The 6280-nt window shown below is 35.0% G+C and overlaps 1 long non-coding RNA gene across 1 annotated transcript; it reads right to left on the reverse strand.

Moving 5' to 3' along the window:
- Positions 1–2813: 2813 nt before the first annotated feature.
- On the reverse strand, positions 2814–5733 carry LOC140006495 (uncharacterized). Its single transcript, XR_011814145.1, has 2 exons — positions 5352–5733; positions 2814–4809 (listed from the first exon to the last, which is right to left on the reverse strand). It is a non-coding gene; the product is annotated as an uncharacterized lncRNA (long non-coding RNA).
- Positions 5734–6280: the final 547 nt, after the last annotated feature.

Below are 6280 nucleotides of genomic sequence, written 5' to 3' on the forward strand. Positions count from 1 at the left end.
TTTTTCGGACTTTGGTTTCACAAATGAACCAAAATGGGACTGATTTCATGGTGCAAAGTGTTTGAAAAGGAAAAGAAAGCAAGAAGACAGATTTGTCTTGGAAATTTCTTGAATTTTGGTAGTTTTGTTAAATTTCTTCCCGTATAAATTTTTACGTGAAATTTGATAAAGGAGCAGTCCTCATATGGAAGATGGTGTGTACTAAATTTGGTGTCATTCTAAGACCATTTCAATACCCAATTGAAATCCCAAAGTTTACTTTCAAATCTGGAAAATTCGCTGTTTAGTAGTGAAAATTTATCAACTTTGAGCTTCTATATCTTGACGCTCAAAACCCCGAATTTAGTTCCACTTATTATGTTTGAAACTTTGTTTAGAACTCTTATTGTATTACGAATTTTAGAGGATAGTTCGCTTTCTGTGAATTTTGCCGAATTTCCAAAATTTGCCGAAAAACATGATCGAAACTGTCTTGTATGCTTATATCAGCCACTTTGAACTGAAATTTGAATGTATTTCGTTTAGAATTTTGGAAAAGTATCTTCTAAAAACTTTTAGTTCTTTGAACGAAGTTTCCAACGGTACTAAGTTTTTCAATTTTGGACCTACTGAGTGCAAGATCTGATTTTTTTAAATTTGACGCGCAAAGCTTAAATTTGCCGATTTCTTAGAAAATGAAAATTTGGGAACTTGATTTCTTATCTTGATATTGGTATATTGTTTTGAACCCGATTTCATGGGGAATACAAGTTTTTTCAGTAACTTTAAAATTCTCACTTTTGAATCTTGATTTTCGATAAAGTGAAGCTCTTATAAGGACATTGAATTGAATTTTAAAGATTTTGTGTATTCTTCCTTATTTAACAAGGAATTTGTGAAAATGTGTGAGGGTGATTGTTGGTCATTTTCTTCAGGTGATCAAGAAGGTCTCGAAGAGAATCCCGAAGCGGATCATTAAAGATCTTTTGCACTTACTCCCTTATTGTGATTTGGTGAGTGTCAAGTGCATGAATTGTTGATAAATGCTTTAAATTGTTAATTGAGTATTATGAAATTGTTGAGACAAGTGTGTACTTTATCGCACTCGTTCTCCCTTGAGTGATGCTACAATTGAATTGTGCTATGTGAATTGATATTCGAATTGTGTCAAGTGAATTACTATGTGAATTAAGTGAAGTGTTGCCATTGCAAATTACATTTGTGTTGACTCGACGTCAATCAAAGTAAATCTTATCGACAAATCATATTTTACTCGTGGGGACGCCCTTGTCCTCTCACTCTTTGAACTACGTGGTACTTAAGACCTGAATACATATGATTGGTAATTGTACATGAACACTTATAACTCGTGAGCTCTGAGCGGAAGCATGTACCACACCGATTCGGGTGGAAGGTGCCTCTCACACCGTTTCAGTGCTAAAATCGGTTCCCTGAGCGATAGCATGTACCACACCGATTCGGGTGGGAGGTACCTCTCATGTCGACTCAGAACCATAAACAATGATTGGTAATTGTACATGAATATGTTTGACTCGTGAGCTCTGAGCGGATAGCATGTACCACACCAATTTGGGTGGGAGGTACCTCTCATACCGTCTCAGTATTATAATTGGTTCTCGAAGTGATAGCATGTACCACACCGATTCAGGTGGGAGGTATCTCTCATGTCGACTCAAAATTCTAAACAAATAATCGGTTCTCTGAGCTATAACAAGTACCACACCGATTCGGGTGGGAGTTACCTCTTATATCGACTCAGGATGATAAACAAAGTATAAGTCGATTGGAGCGATGTCTTATCGACCACTGAGCGATAGTATGTACCACACCGATTCGGGTGGGAGGTACCTCTCATGTCGACTCAGAACCATAAACGTCTAATCGATTCCCTGAGCGATAGCATGTACCACACTGATTCGGGTGGGAGGTACCTCTCATATCAACTCAGAACCATAAATAGAGTAAGTGAAGTTCTACGGACTTAATTAGCTACCCGAGTGACGGAGTGTCTTCATGAGGTATTGGATTGTACTTTGGCAAAGCCAGTGGAAATTAGCTCTTGAGAGCTCCTGTATCCTCATTGAATGTGTTGAATTCAAAAATTGTGAATTACTTGAATGTTACAGTTTTTTTTCTCGCTTAAATGATATTGTTATTTGAACTACGTGTTTTGCATGTTTTCTTGGTTTCACGACATTCGCTCACCCCGTTAGATTTATTTTCCTTAACAGGAGTTGAGATGGAAGGAATTATGAGAAAGCCTACTTGATGGCTCTTTTGCTTAGAATTTTGGTTGTACTGATTAGACGACTTTTGGAAGTTGTACATTTTGGAAAAATTGATGTATTTTGAAAACTTGTGATGTAAGATTGAACACTTGTGTATGGAAGCAACTTTGTTTTTCAGTTCGATTTTTTTATTATTTGGTTATTTACCTTAAGTTTGGATTGGAATGGTATCGAATCCTGGCGAGAGTTGGGCAGGCGTCCCGCCGATACCCTTGGGTTCGCCTTTGGGAGAAGTGGGAGCGTCACATAGATGACCTAAGAATTAAGCGTTGGACTAACCCATTTCTAGAAATCCTCACTAGCGTTGGACTAACAAGGAAGTGAGTAAGGGGCACAACTAGTGTTGGATTAGCAAGGAAGTGAGCAAGGACCACAACTAGCATTGGACTGATGTGGTGATGTTATGCATTCATTTATAATACATAATAAAATAAATAAAACATGAATTAAAACAAATAAACATAGAATAGCACATAGAATACATAACACATAAGTATAATATTTAAATACAAAATACTAAGAAAGTAGGTAAACCACATAAGCACGTAAGACACAAAAATATAATCTATCTATTACAATGGGAGACCTAATTACAATATAAAATGGAAAAATAAAATAAAATAAATCTATCTATCCTATTTATTACATTTAGCGACCTAACTACAATCTAAAATGGAGAAATATAATAAATCTATCTATCCTATTTGATTACATTGGTCTATCTATTACAATTTTTGCAAAAATGTTTCCTCTTTATTAAATCTTGAGATATTTAACTACTTTCCAAATAATTACAAAATTTAGATTAAACATACATAAAAATTGAATGGAAATTTAAAATAAATAAATAAATAAACATATAAATACATATAAGCACATAGGAGCACATAAGATCTCGTAATTAAAGTCCAAAGGATAATAGGGGTATCTCCCTTTTGAAGTGGTGACTAAATGAGGTAAGGTTGCCCTAGGTATATTCAAAATAGACAAAAGGATCACGATACCAATTTAATTGAAAAAATAAAAAGAAAATGGTCAGAACATACAAACTTTGTTACTCAGCATATCTCAGGTCCACCCATTCGTCCAAGTGACGCAGGACGACGGGGAGTTGTTGCAATCGGGATTATTGTTTAACATGACACGGAGGAGGCGGAAGCTCCCACGCTGGGTCACATGGATCATGCCACCAAGTGGGTATGTAAAGTTAAATATTGATGGCTCATCCTTAGGAAATCCCAGACACTCAGGAGCTGGAGGGGTGCTTCGCAACTCAGATGGTAACATCCTAAGTGGTTTTTCATTGTTTTTGGGGTCAATGACAAATATGGAAGCGGAGGCCTTGGCGTTACTGGAGGGTATGCAAATTTCAGCTGGTTTCCACTATTTGCACGTTGAAATGAATTCTCAAGTATTGCTGAACATGGTGATTGGCAACGGAAGAGTGTCTTGGAAGCTATGGAAGACTGTCTCGCACATCAAAACTTTAGTACTTGGTTGCCAGGTTACCTTTACTCACACCTATAGAGAAGCAAACACAGTTGCAGATGCCCTTGCAAATCTAGCAAGCTCCACGCAGGTTTGCAAAAGATTTTCTACTTCTCAATTTCCAGAGCATATAAAGGGGTTAGCCCACCTAGATAGGATACAGATGCCTTATGTACGCTTGACTTAGGTTTGCGTAGAGGTCATTATGTTACTGGCGGAATGTTAGCCTCATCCGACGTACGCTGATGGAATTTTGAATAAAATTTGGAGTGGCACCCATCCCCGTATACGGGGTTAGCCATAAAAAAATGTTAAAAAATATAAATAAACTCAAAATACTAAAAAATTACAATTTAAATACGTGCAAGAAAAGCATAATTAACAATTAAAGGAAGGGAATAATTACAATTGAGAAATCAAAACACTATTAGGGACTAAATTGTAGAAATTAGAAAATTTTTTAGGCCAAAAATATATTTTTTAAAAATTAAGGGTCAAAATTGAATAAAGATAAAGCTCAAGGGCTAAAATGAACTTAAATTAAGGGTTGAAATGAAAGAAATATAAAGATTTTGGGCCACAATAAAATTACTCAAAAGAGTAGGAGCTAAATTACAACTGATTTGAGAAAAATACAAACAAAATGAATTTGGGATATTTTAAACATTTGGGCCGCACCACTTTGGTCCAAAGAAAAGGAGTAGATTATCTTATTGAAAATGCACAGACAAGCCCAATTAATTAAACAAATTCAAATTTAATAAAGATATTGGGTTTTCTCTCAAAAAAAATGAAGATATTGGGTTTAAATTCTAAAACCCAATCACGAGCCCAAGCAAAAATAAATTCCAACCCAATTTCTTATTTTTCTTTCCTTTTTCTTTCTTTCTTTTTTTTCTTCCTTCTTCTTCCTCCTCACCTCTAGCTGGCTAAAGCTTCTCCTCGTCGGCGACCATGACAAATGCCGACAGCGATTTTTGCAGATGCTGGTTGCACCAAAATACAACTTCCTACTCGATTTTTTGCGTAGAATCTATTTCCAGACATAGTTTTTGCAAAAAAATGAAAGAAATGTGATCAAATATATGATTTACAGCCGGGTATCATTTTTACAACCTATCCAAAAAAATATTAACAAAATCCATAAAATCATACCCAAAAGAACGGTTCTTGATTCCACAATCCAACCATAATTCATGTTTGCAAAAGAAAGTGCAAATACAAAAGCTTTAAATCCAAACAGTAGCAAAACTCACACTTACTTTTGTTTCGGGCATTTTATCAAACAAGAACAAGGCATAATGAAACCAAGTTTTAGTCCATCAAGTTTGCTTATTCTTGACCCAAAATTTTCATCAATAACCACAAGCATCAGTACAAGAAATAAATCAAACATGATAGGAAGCTTAAACAGGCAATGAATCTTGAAAACATCCAAAAAAACATGATTTTAAGATGAGCAAACAAAAAGACAAAAAACAAAAAAAATAGAAATGAACCAGCAATCATATATTCCACAGAGTATTAGCTACAAATATGTAAAATCAAGACCAAGAATAAAAGAAGAAACTTTACCATGCTTTCTTGATGTTGTGGAACTTGATGGTGGCAGTGGTGATTGCTAGCAGTAGCAGCTTCCTTGTTACTTTGCCCCCTCATTTTTTTTTGAAAAAGGAAGAGACTTGAGAAAGAGAGTTGTGTGTGTGTGATTATTGTGTATTATTACGAAATTGAGAGGAGGGATTGAGAGAGAGTCGAGAGAGGGGAGTTGGGGATGTTGTTGTGTATTAGTGTATAAGAGTGAAATTGAGGAATCGGGAGGGAGAGGGAGTGATTTTTTTTTTTTTTGTATTTTTAATCCTTGTGAATTTTAGAAAAAGAGAGAGCGATATAGGGGAGCCAAGAGTTGGACAAAAAATTGGTGAGGTGGGTGTATGTGATGATGAATTTTGTACAAGAAAAAGAAAAAGAAGGATATAAGGCATAGTGTTGTTTGGGTTAATAGTGTATTGGTTGAAAAAGAAATGATTAGGGTGTGTCAGTTTTGTTTGGATTTTTCTTTTCTTTCTTTTTCAAATTTCTCAAAAATAAAAAAAAAAAAAAGAAAACTCACATTAGCATATATGAAAATGAATAATAAATAAGCAAATAAATATCTTAGGAAAAAATTAAGGAGCAACAACAAAATTAAAAATTTGGTGTCTACACTATATTTTTGGAGCAATGGAATGCATGCTCTTCTTATTTCTGGTGCAACTAATTGGTTCACTTTATATTGTTTCTTCACTTATAATCATGCCATTGTCATCTTCATCATATTTCCATACAAGCCTGATCCTAGTCAACTTTTTACAACACATTTAAGTAAAACTTTTATTCCATATTATATTGTAAGTTCATATTCAAGAAAAAAATCACAATACCAGAGAGGACTTATGGATGACAAGTGCATTCCAAATTCCATTCTCATATTGTACAATCAATAGGGCCACTAATCGTAACCC

This window comes from Coffea arabica, chromosome 5e, assembly GCF_036785885.1.
Source record: "Coffea arabica cultivar ET-39 chromosome 5e, Coffea Arabica ET-39 HiFi, whole genome shotgun sequence".
Taxonomy (NCBI): Eukaryota; Viridiplantae; Streptophyta; class Magnoliopsida; order Gentianales; family Rubiaceae; genus Coffea; species Coffea arabica.